The following is a 12,426-nucleotide window of genomic DNA, read 5'->3' as shown; positions in this document are numbered from 1 at the left end:
GTCGCCTTTAAGCTTTGCTCTGAGATCCGAGAAGAAGGTTTTCGTAATTCGTGTGAGGTTATTGATCTTTGGAGGACGGAGACCTCTTGAAACGAAGACAAGCATCATCAAGCGCACCAGAGTTCCCATCTTTCAGGTTGGTTATCTGAGCCCTCTGCCTATTTTTTTGCTCGTTGTTTCTGTTAGTTGAGATTTTTTGCTATTTGGAGTGAATGGTGCCATTCCAATGTGCGTTTGAGGGTCTAAAATGGTTTTGGGGATGGGGTTAGGTGTTTGTGGCATAGAGTTGCGGTTTTTGGATTTTCTAGATGGTCGAATCTGGGTTTTGGATGCATGTATACATGTGTTCTTGTTTTGGTTGTTTTTGGGTAATTGTTCTTGGTGTTCTTAGCTGAAATCTGACATAGGGATAGTTTAGATCATTTTGTAACTGACTGACCTGGGTTTTAGGGTTTGTGATGGCTAGCCTCGTAGAGATCTCGAGCAGTGAGGATTCCGTGTCTGACGTGTCGCTGAACGTTGCGGATAGGATTTTTATTGATTCATTGCGTCCGTCTGCTCCTGCAGGAACCTCACTGCTGGAACCGCTAGATATCGAACCTTTATAAATTATACCTTGGGACGTAGCAATGGCTCGAGATGGGCGTCCAGAGAGTTCTAGGGCAAGGGAGGACGCTGCGCCCGCAATTGGCGCGAAGAGAGGCTAGCGAGCAATAGCGCCATCAGCGGTTCCGCTGGTGGGGGAGAGGCTAGCGAGGAAGAGATAGAGTCGGCCTGGGTCCTTCGTGACGGTACCTCAGTTGACGAGGCGGGAGGGCCGATGAATGTGGCCGCCATGAATCGACTGAAGCGGGTGTTTCGCCATCCTGGCGTAGTGAAGCTGCGTCCGCCGATGAGGGATGAAAAGGCGTCGATTCTACCAGCGGGGAACGCCGCCGTTCACGAGGCCATCTTTCGGCAAGGGGTCACGCTTTCGCTACTGCCTAACCTCTAAATCCTGGTCTGCGAGTTCGATCTTGCTTTTGGGCAAACTTGCCCCAACATATGGCTGTTGTTGATGACGTTGAACTCGCTGTGGCATCTATCTGGCTGCGAAGGTCCAACCGTGACGGAGGTTCTTCACTTCTACGAACTCGTCTACGTGTGGCGTCAAGGGTGTAGCGGACAGGTGAACCTCACTCGCCGCCTAAGTTGATCGAAAATTTGAAGGATTCGATGTCTCCCTGGCGGTCAACCTTCTGTGTTGCGACCACGGGGTGGGAGTATGATGCCGAGGTAAAAAAAGGGCCCCGACGTTTAGGATTAAGTCGGAGTTCCAACCAATCCGAGGTTGTCGCCAGTCCCTGCTGACCAAATTTGGCGGTTTTTCTTGTGTGATGTCCTTGTTTTTTTCTTTCTAATCACTGCTTCTTTTTGTGTAGCGGGCCTACGCTTTAACTTGACGCGCGAGGATGAGTGCCGTGTGGCAAGGATAAAAGGGTGTTAGCAGAATCGAAACCTTCTTGATCTACGCCTACTCACAGGTTAGGAGTTACTGGTCGACTTGGGATTGACTCGTGCTCTTGATAAGTATCTTCCGCCGACCAGTGCGGTTTGTTTTTTTTTTTTTTGTGCTTAACTTGCGTTGTGTCTGCTTGTTCAGATTCTGTTCCGGGTAACAAAGTGAGCCGCAACTCGTTTGATAAGGCCATGGATCAGGCGGAACTACAGAATTTCCTAGAAGGCATGTATGCCGCTGGGCTGGCAGCTCAGCAAACCATCGTTGATCCACAGATACTAGCGGTGAGCTAGTCAGAGACTCCGGTGGTGATGCCAATGCCTCATCACTCACACCTCGCTCTTGCTGGCCAGACCGTGGTGCCGGTCTAGGGCTGCCCTGAGCAAGGGGCTACTGGCGGGAGCCATGTCAATCCCGCTCCCGCGAAGACCAAAGAGAGGGTGCCCGCCCAGCGGCGAGGGCCCCAGAAGGACCAAGCGGTGTCGAGGAAGGAGCCCGTCATTATTGCAGGGTTAGAGCCTCAAGGCCCGCCGAGGCCTGTTGTCGAGGGTACCGCCCAGGGCGCCGTCCTTCGTAAAAGGCGTCAGAACGACGTCGACGAAAACTAAGAGGCCGTCGACGTCATGCCAATTGGGGCGTGCCTGCAGAAGCAGAAGAGGGCCAGGCAGACTCCGCCATCAGTGACTGTCGCTGCCGCTGGGGAGGGGCCAAGCAGCGTGTTGGACTCTTTCGGCTCCTACACTGAATTCTTGACTAATCCAGAGTGGGAGTTCCTCTTTCATCTCTGTGAGTAGCTAGAGTTTGGAGGGTTGGACTGGACCGTCCGCTCGACCGCTGTTCAACAATTGCCGTTCAGCTCTGCATTTGGGCATCTGTCCGTTGGGCTGCACGAGTTGTTCCTGGTGGCGTCGAACTAGCCTCTGGTCGAGCGGCAGCTGAGGGACGAGATCGTAGGTCTCTAGAGGGAGTTGGGGGAGGCCCAAGACAAGCTGGCGGAGACCGAGTGGCGCCTAACCAAGGCGGAGTGTGACACGCTGGATGCCCGCGGCGAGTTGAGCGTCGCCTTTGAGCGGGATCTTGAGCGGAACGACTAGGTTTGCCGGCTGGAGTAAGATATAGCTTTGTTGCAGGAGCAGCTGGCGGTAAAGACGAAGCGAGCTGATATCCTTCAGCGGGAGTCTGCCACCAAGTCTGTGGAGCTAAAGAAATTGGAGGGCGAGGTTGCTCGGCTAGACGCTGAGAGGAACCGCGCAGAGGCTGCCGCCGTGAAGTCATTCAAGCAGTCCCCGATGTACAAGCAAGCCCTGACGGAGGCGGCGAAGGCTGGTGCCGCTGCTAATTTGGACCTATTGAACAAGAAGGGTGCCATTGATTGGGTCAAAGCGTCCGGGCCGTCGGGTCAGCAGGAACCTTTTACAAGTGGCGTGGCTCCCTCTCAAACTGAGGGTGCCCGCTCAGGCAGTGCGAGAGTGGTGAGCGTCCGGCGGATGACTCGCAGCGGACGCCCATGCCTACCTAGTCCGAAGTGTCCCGTGCCGAGTTCATGGCGACCCATACTCGGGAGGATGGCACCATGGTGACGCCGAGCCCTACTGCTCGTGGTTCGGATTAAAAGAGCCGCCTAGCCAATCCACAGCCGCTGGTGATCAAAGAAAATGTTGTTGCCGCCCCCAACAAATCATGAAGACTGTCAGCTCCGTAGCTTTTTTTTGTAATGCCGCTAAGGCTTTTTTTTTTTTTTTTTTGTAATTTGACAATATTTTTGGGCGGGGAGTCCCGACCCTAGATATATGAAGTATTGCCTCTCTGAAATTTTCTAAGTGTGTGAATGTTGCTTGATAGCATGATTGCTTTGTTTGAATGTTGATATACCGCTAGAGTTTTGACGTTGCTTTTGTCAATCAATGAAACATTAAAGGAATTAGAATTGTTCCAAGTGCACGATGTAGCGGACGTGGTCCACCAAATGTTGTTGGCGTTGCCAGTTAACTTTTGTGCTGGACTTGGTGACAATGGTTTGAATAATTCCTCGTTTCATTGATAGCTGACAGATCAACGTTTACAAAAGCAGGGTTGTACCCATTGGGTAGCTTCCCTTAGCTAAATATTGAACAAAAATTTAGCTAAGTCAAGATGCTTTTGGGTAGCGGCATGACTATTTGTAATAATACTGAAGGTGTTCGGTATTCCAAGGGTGGCTCGTTGTGACACCATCCTTGTCCATTAAATAGAAGGTGCCGGGGCTGACGACCTCCACTATTTTGTATGGTCCTTCCCAAGTTGGGCGGAGTGTCGTTGGCGGTGGAATGACTTCCTTCATTACTCAGTCCCCCAGCTAGAGGTTCCGGGCTTTGACTCTGGCATTGTAGAAACGCGATACCCGTTGTTTGTTTTGTAAGTTGTGCAAATGGGCCTTGTGGCTTTTTTCCTCGAGGAGATCCTTGTCGAAGTTGATGCCTTCGCCGTTGGTCTCAGAGCAGTAGCTCTCGACCCTGGTGGCAGGTTGGGTGACTTCGATGGGTAGGACAACCTCAGTCCCAAACATCATACAGAATGGTGTTTCACCGGTAGCGGAAGTTGGGGTAGTCCTAATGGCCCACAGAACTTCCGGGAGCTTCTCCGCCCATAAACCCTTGGCGTCGTCGAGTTTCTTTTTTAGCAGCTTCTTGATTATCTTGTTTGCTGCTTCGACCTGGCCGTTGGTTTGGGGGTGAGCGACAGATGCAAAACTCATCTTGGTGCCCAGGTTAGCGGTGAAAGATATGAGTTCCTTGTTGTAGAACTGTGTGCCGTTGTCTGTGATGATTGTGTGGGGGACGCCGTAGAGGCAATAGATGTTCTTCCAGAGGAAGTGAGTTACTTTGGCAGTAGTTATTGCCGTCAGCGGTTCTGCCTCTATCCATTTGCTGTTGTAGTCTATGGCAACAATGATGTACTTGAACTGTCCCCTAGCAGTTGGAAATTTCCCAAGTAGGTCCAGCCCCATATGGAGAGAATCTATGGACCGATGATTATTGAAAGGGGTTCCACCGGGGCGTGGGGCAGGTCAGCGTACTGTTGACACTTGTGGCAAGACCTAGAAACCTTCCTGGGGTCGTTGCCGAGCGTGGGCCAGAAGTAGCCTTGTCGCATTGTGCAATTGGCCAGAGATCTGGCGCCTGAGTGGTTTCCACATTCCCCAGCGTGTATCATTGCTAGAACGGCCTTTCCCTCTTCTGGGGTGAGACACCAGAGGTTAGGATGGGTGAATCCCTGGCGGTAAAGCTTGCCATTCTGGATATTATAGCGGGTTGCTCTCCGCTTGAGTTGTCGTGCTTCGACCTTGTCTGCTGTCAGCGTCCCGTTGAGCTTGTACTTGACGATTTCATCCATCCAGCTGGGATTGATCTCAATGTTGAAAATCTCCGCTAGGGTTTTGGTGATGCTTGGCTTGTCCCTTGCTTCATGATACACCTTGTATGTGTTTGCAACATTCTGGGATGCTTTACACGCCCTGGCCCAATGTCTGGATGTTCCACAACTAAGACAAGCATCTTTATGGTCAGACTCCCTTGATCGAGGCGCTTTAGGAGCGCGTTGAGGACAGCTTCTATCCTTGGTGGCGTCACCACCATAGCCAGAGGCTTGGCCTCTCTCTCTTTTCACACGTTGACTTCCACAGTTCCGTGTACTCCTATCTTGGCGGTTTCCTTCCTCTTTGGGACGAGAATATGGACTAGAACATACAGAATTATCCTTTCCTTAGGGTTTCGCTCCTTTTGCCTTCCCTTAGGGGCGCGACTATAATTAGACTCTGGAATTGGCTTTGCTCCCACGGGTCTAGAGTTATAGTTCTTCACAAGTATGTCGTCGTGCTTTTCAGCTACGTTCATTGCTCTAATAAGCTCATGAAATCTTGTGATACGTCTGGCATTGACATCAATCCGATAGTTCTTGGCTACCATCAATGTAGAGACGGGGAAGGTAGAGATAGTCTTCTCGATCAACATCGTATCAGTGATTTTCTGCCCACAGAATTTCATCAAAGACTTGATACGAAGTGCTTCCGAATTGTAGTCAAGTACAGACTTGAAATCACAGAAGCGGAGGCTATGCCATCTCACTTCTAAATCAGGAAGCAGGGAGTCACGAACGTTGCCAAAACGCTGTTCAAGTTCTACCCATAGCTTTCTAGGGTCTTCCTTATTGAGGTACTCATTCTGGAGCGCGTCATTCTTGTGCCTTGTCATGAGAATTATGGCTTTAGCTTCATTCACCTCTCCAGTAGCTCTATTCGCTTCAAAAGCGGCAGCTTGCTGAAGGGTAAGCACGTTCTGACTTAGCTCTTGGATCGTATCTTAGATCCCATCAACCTTAAGATGCTGGCGCACATCACGAACCCACTTGTGGTATTCTGCACCTGTTGCCTCTAGTGGAGCGAAGCTAAACTTGTTCAGGTTACTCATCCTGAAAAAAAAAAAAAAAAAAACAAGAAAGTTGGGTCAGTTTCGGAGCAAAAAAGGCTACCACGAAAACAATAAAAATTTCTGAGTGTAGTCACTTCCAAGAAATCAGGAATTTCTTAGCGTAGTCGCTTCCAAGAAATTCGATTCCAAAAGGGGTTGGATTAGATCAAAACAATGATGTTTGTGGTCAATCGTTTCTTCTCAACAAACTCTAAGTTTGGAGGACTCTACAAGCTCTAAGCTTGGAGTGAGCACGAACCCCCACAGTTTGGCTTAATTAGGTCTCCCCTATGATGAAAAAAAGGGGGTAGAAGAAGGGAGTTTGCAAGTCCCCTAGAAAAAGAAGAGAAATTGAATAAAAACTCAAAAACGGGAACTTTTAGTGAAAAATACCTTGAAAAGTGAAGAAAATTGCCGGAAAAGTCGCTGTACATACCTCCAACAATATGGAGTATTTACTACATCACCAAGCATAAGTAACACCCTCTTTGGGACACCCACAAGCCATGGTGAGGCCCAACCGCTACTTGCATCTTGTAGCCCTATGTTCAAGCTACGCTACGGTATCCGGAAGTCGCAAATCCGTCGCCGGGAAGCCACCTTTCCGGCCTTGCCAAGTTGCCTTCACAAACATGCTTTTTAGACTAGAATAGTGATTTCTACATCCCACATCTAAGAAAATGTAAATGAGGGAGCCTCCTTCCCCTATAAAAGGAATGCCTCCTCTCACTAAAACATCCATCCCATTACATCTTTTGTAATCCTCTTGGGCCGCAAGGCTCAACACACTAGTGTAACATTCAAGTGGACGTAGTTTCCCGCTAAGGCGGGAGACGAACCACTATACATCTCGTGTCTCTCTCTCTCTCTCTCTTTCTCTAAAGCTAACTAGAGACCCCCGCGGACTCTAACGTTAACATTGGCGCCGTCTGTTGGAAGCCGACACACAAAGGCTTCGTCACCTATCACGAACTTTGACCCATCTGGGCCGGTCAATGCTTGGTCAACGCCCATCGAGGCCGATCAACATTTGGTCAACGCCAGTCAAGGCTGGTCAACGCCCAACTCAAAAAAGTCACCGCTGACCTACTCAAAAAAAAAAAAAAAAAAAAAAGTTTTGGGCGAAAATCTTCTCTGGACACCTAGAGATTTGCTATGGACACCCATTTGCAGATCAGTTTGCAGCGGCAAATCAAAGCCTAGCTCCGCCGGCATCTTCCGCCAGGCTCTGCCAGGTTGCAAATCCACGAGCAAAGATCGGCTCCGCCAACCAGCAGGACCGCTAGCCATCCTCCGCCGAGCTCAAAGTCAAGGCAATCTTCGCTGAGCTATGGGTCTCCGTCGAACTCCGAATCCACTGCTCCGCCACACTCCGCCAAGCGTCCCCACTGTCAGCCTTTGGGAAGGGCTCCGCTATGCAAGCTAGCCAAGTAACACCGCTAGGAGACACCAGCGGCATGACCAAGCTCCACTCCGCCGTCCAAGAGCTCCGCTGGCCGACATCCGCTAACCACGCTCCACTCCGCCAGCGGCCAGCCTCATCACAGCCGAGCGGCACCGCTGGAAGTTCACCGCCGAACTTCGAACTTCACCGCCGGGATGCACCGCTGGCAGCCACTTCCGCTGGACTGTTCACCGCCCAACTTCCTCAGCTAGGAACCAAGCGGAACCACCGCCCAACTCACCGGCCAAAGCATCCCCCGCTAGCTCATTCCGCCGAGCTCCAGGTTTGCCATCTCCACTGAGCTCTGAGTTCCGCCGACCTTCGATCCTCCGCTGAGCTCAAATGTCGAGTCTCCGCCGACCTCCAAGTGAGGACCAGGCACCGCTGACCAAGCTCCGCTCCGCCGAGCTTCACCGCTGGCCAAAGCTCCGCCGGAACACCTCAGCTAACCTGACTCCGCTAGCCTCCCTACACCGGACTATCTCCGTCGAACTGTACACCGCCAAACTACATCACCTCTTCCTCGGCTTTCGCTCTCGGTCTATGCCAAGCAATAGCAGGCTTTTGAGCTTCAGTCGGCGGCACATTCTTCCGCCAATATCTGTCAGCGGCAAGGCTCCAGTCAGCGGCACATTCCTCCACCAATCTTCGTCATCGGCCCTCCTCCGCTGGTCAAGCTCCATCAACGAGCTCCGCTCCGCTCCAGCGAACTTCTCCTCCGCTGGATAACTTCCTCCGCTGAGCAGCTTCACCGCCGGGGCATCACCGCTGAGCAAGTAAGCAACCTTCGCTGAGATCCTCCGCTGGACTTCACCGCCGGCCATGCTCTAGTATCCATCGCTGACATTCTCCGCTGGACTTTACCGCTGGAATTCAACAATGGTTTTCACCGCTAGGCAGCTTCCACCAAGATTTACCGCTGGGAATCATCGCCGGCACTCCTCCACTGAGCAGAACCATCTCTGCCAAAGCTACGCTAGCCCTTCAATCTTCCGGCCACCCAGAAAACTACTTTGGGCACCTATCCAATTCTGCAGTCCTTCCTTGCCACTGGTTTCAGAACTGACGGCCCCATGCTTTCGATTTCTTGGTGCATCGCCTCACCCAAGCATCGACCAGAGATGGAGCTCAGCGCCTTCTTTCTGAAAAACTGGAAAAAAGATGAGTTTTTCTTTCGGTACTGCAAAGCCAAACTGCAAAAGCATATATATATATGTGCCTATTATAATCAACCAAGCATATATATAATATAATATATCCTCATTGTTTGCTACACGTCCATGACCAAAGCATATATTATATATTTTCATTGCTTGCAACGCTGGTGGCTAACTGTATTCAACACGTGATGAGCCTTTCATGCACATGCCATGCATTTGAAATCAGTAGTACATGCATATTATTATAAAGTATAAACCCATCTGGTAGAACATGCTAGTTCCATGAGACCATGACAAATGCATATCCAATTGCATTCACATTATGTAGCTATGGGTATATGCCTACATGATTCACATTATCTCAAGATCACATGCTAATGCCTACATGCTTGTAATAATCAAAGCCTGCAAGATCACATGCTACGCCCAACTTTCTTATCTCAAATATGCTTCTGTCATCCATTAATATATACTAGGCATTAGCACACTTTTTGACCAATACTTGGTCATGCGGCAGTATCCTTTCAATTCTAGCATTCTAGAGATATGCATGCCTACACCTCACCTCAACTGGACCACCTAGCTACGTTAGCTAATCACATGTACATATATTGCTCACGGCACATGTCCATATACTTAATGCCATGCATATATGTGAAACAATAGTATCACTATGATCGCCACCATGACATTCTCAAATATGTGTACACTAATTCTTAATTGCACATATTTAATCAAATTTTATTCCTTGATCGGTTCATCATATGAACACAAGTGCTAATCATTTACCTTATCTTATATTGACGAGGCACAAGCACCGTTTCGATCAACGAGATCATTAGCCTTCTATTAAGGAACTTCCCCGGAGCAATGGAGCGTCATGCTTGGACAACTCCAACATGATTTGGGTACTTAGATGATTACACGCATTTTTATGCATGTAATTATATTCAAAACACTATAAATAAGCTAATACTTGAGCCAATTATAATGTAGTTAATCCAATTTTATTTGTTTTGCAGAAAATAAGCGAAATTACGGAAATTATGGGAAATTGATGCGAAAATGGAGCTAATTGGAGTTCCCGACAAAATGACAAAATTGTCAATGCGGGTCAACCATGTCAATGCCAATCACGGAAGCGGAATCCAAGTGCCTTAAATAGTATGGGCGGAAGTATATGGAGAAGAGAAAAGGAATGTGAAGAAGAAAAAAAAAAATTGAAATAAGAGAATTATGTTAATTAATCATTGATTTGATTAATTAATCTTTAATCATTAAGATGATTAATCTTTAATCATTAATATGATTAATTAATGTAGTTAAGCTGCTTAAGCCATCAGCCCATCACCCTTCACGTTCATGTGCAGCAAGCAATTAAACTTAATTGCTTCAGCCAGTTAGATGCTGCCACGTGGCAGTTCCTATCTTTTTCCTCCTCTCACGTGAACAACCACCCTAGACCATATATATTCATCTCTTCCTCTCGGCCGCAGTAGACCACCAGACCCATAATTATCCCCATCTATTCCTCTCAACCCAAACCTGCCGCACTCCCCATTTTCATATACCACCAGAACCCCATCCCATCTTCTCTCTCGCCCTACACCCAAAAACCTCATCACCATTTTTCCTCCTTCTCATATTTTCACCTCCTCACCAAGATTCATTTTCCTCCTCACCAAGATCCACCATCACCTCCCCAAGATCCATTTTCCTCCTCACCAAGATTCACCTCACCAAAATTCCATCAAATCCTCATCAATTTCTCAAAGGGATTTCAAGGAGCTTCAAGGGATCTCATCTACATCAAGACTTGAGATTGAGTATAGTGGGAAGCCATAAATCAAGGCTTGTCATAATTGCTCCATAGCAATTTGTGACTTGTTCTTGTTACTTTCCACTCCTCTTCACTTTTACCTCTTTAATTGATGAATATTGTTGTTGATTTGTGGATGGGTTGTGAGTAGTCTATTTAGGAAACTAGGGTTTGAACCCTAGCATGGATTTAATGTAATAAATATGTTTTGATTTAATGGTTTTCAATTTCGTGTTTGGCATATGTTCTATTCTATATTATTTGGCTTAGATGCATGCTTAGGAGCTTGATTAACTCTTGAATGTGTAGATGAGCATGTCTAGAACAAATTAGGGGACCTAATCATTTCTCTAATTTATGGCTAGGACACTTGTTTAGAACATGGTTAGTTACAATACCAATTTCGATTGCCGTATTGGCTAGCTTGGGAACCTTGATTCTAGGACTCTTCGCCTTTTGGTGCAACTAGAGGCCCTAACAAGGCTCTAGATTGTCCCAATTGAGTTTCTACGACCCTTGATCCGGAGTAGGAATACCCTTTAAGGAATCTAATGACCCATGAGCCTTGAAAAGCCTTGGGTACGGTTCTTGATGCCACTATGAATTGAATGACCATTGTCGAAATAAATTTGTGCATTAAATTTGGCTAGGAGGATACCCTAGTGACCTAATTTCTATTTCTTGATTAGTTTCTATTATCTCAACTTTTATTAGCTACTTTAATTTTTAATTGTCAATTTTATTTTTCGCAATTAAAAAAATCAATTTTTACAAACCACTTTCATTGTCCATACCACTCGGTTGTGAGCTTCCGCATTTATTTGTGGTTCTCTTGACCAATTTTAGGCTTGGTTGTTCCGAGCCGGGCATGTAAATAGCTTGGTGCTATTTTTAGGTTTTGTTTGTTAAATTGTTGGTGACTTAGTAATCGGCATAACCAATGATTGGAGTTAGCTTTTCAATCCCCGTGGTACGATAATTTCGGGTTTAAATATTTCCCACTTCTTTGATGACCGTGCCCTTATTGCGCGTAAGTTGCATTCAAGCATCAAATCAAATGGCGCCGTTGCCGGGGATTAAAGTGTAATAGCTTTAATCCCTTGGTTTTCGGTTATTAGGTCACTTGCATTATTTTCTTAGTTTTAGTTCATTTTTCTTGGTGTGTTTAGCTTAAAAAAAAAAAAAAAAAACTGTAATTATTTGTTTTACTTTATTTTGATTATTTCCTAGTTGTGTGTTTGTTTGTTGAGACTTGTGGTTATTTCTATCGAAGTGACGGGCCTTGTATTACTATGTAGTACATGTAAGACATGAGCATCGATAGCGATCGTCACTTGCCTTAACTTGGTTGCTAATTTTTTTTTTTATTAGGTTTCCTACTTAGTCGTTAATTTCTTGAATTGTTGATTTTCACTATTTCTTTGGTTTGGTTATTTTATTTTCTTGTTTAATTGTTATCCTACTTTCTCTTCTTAACCCCTCCCATTCATTGTGAAAAGTGAAATTGGATTCTCATTGCCTATTTTGTGAATTTTTTAGTACTCATTACGTGGTCTCATTTTTGTTCCAAGGTGTATAAACAAAGTATCTTCTTCATATCAACCGATCACTCTTAGAAGCGGAAGGGTATTGAGTGAGGACACTAGAGGGAGATCAAGAAGGAGGATTCGAAGGCCATTAGTGACCGAGAGTGCTCCACCTCGAGTTCTTGATCAAGAGAGAGTACCTTTAAGACATTCACAAGGAGAAGTCAACATGGGAGATGCACAAAATCCTCCTCAAGGCAAGACCATGAGGGAGTATACTAGCCCAACTATTGTTGATCACCCTTCTTGCATTGTACTCCCTCCATGTGAGCATCATTTTGAGATCAAGCCCACTACCTTGAGCATTCTACCCACATTCCATGGCATGCCCTCAAATAATCCCTATGATCATATTGCGGAGTTTGAAGAAGTGTGTACCACCGTTCAACTACATGGTCTCAATCCCGATGGCTTGAAGCTTAGATTGTTTCCTTTCACACTCAAAGACCACACAAGGAAGTGGTTGAGCAAGTT

The sequence above is a fragment of the Rosa rugosa genome, chromosome 1 (genome assembly GCF_958449725.1).
Source record: "Rosa rugosa chromosome 1, drRosRugo1.1, whole genome shotgun sequence".
NCBI classification, from domain to species: domain Eukaryota; kingdom Viridiplantae; phylum Streptophyta; class Magnoliopsida; order Rosales; family Rosaceae; genus Rosa; species Rosa rugosa.
This window is presented reverse-complemented; position numbering follows the sequence as displayed.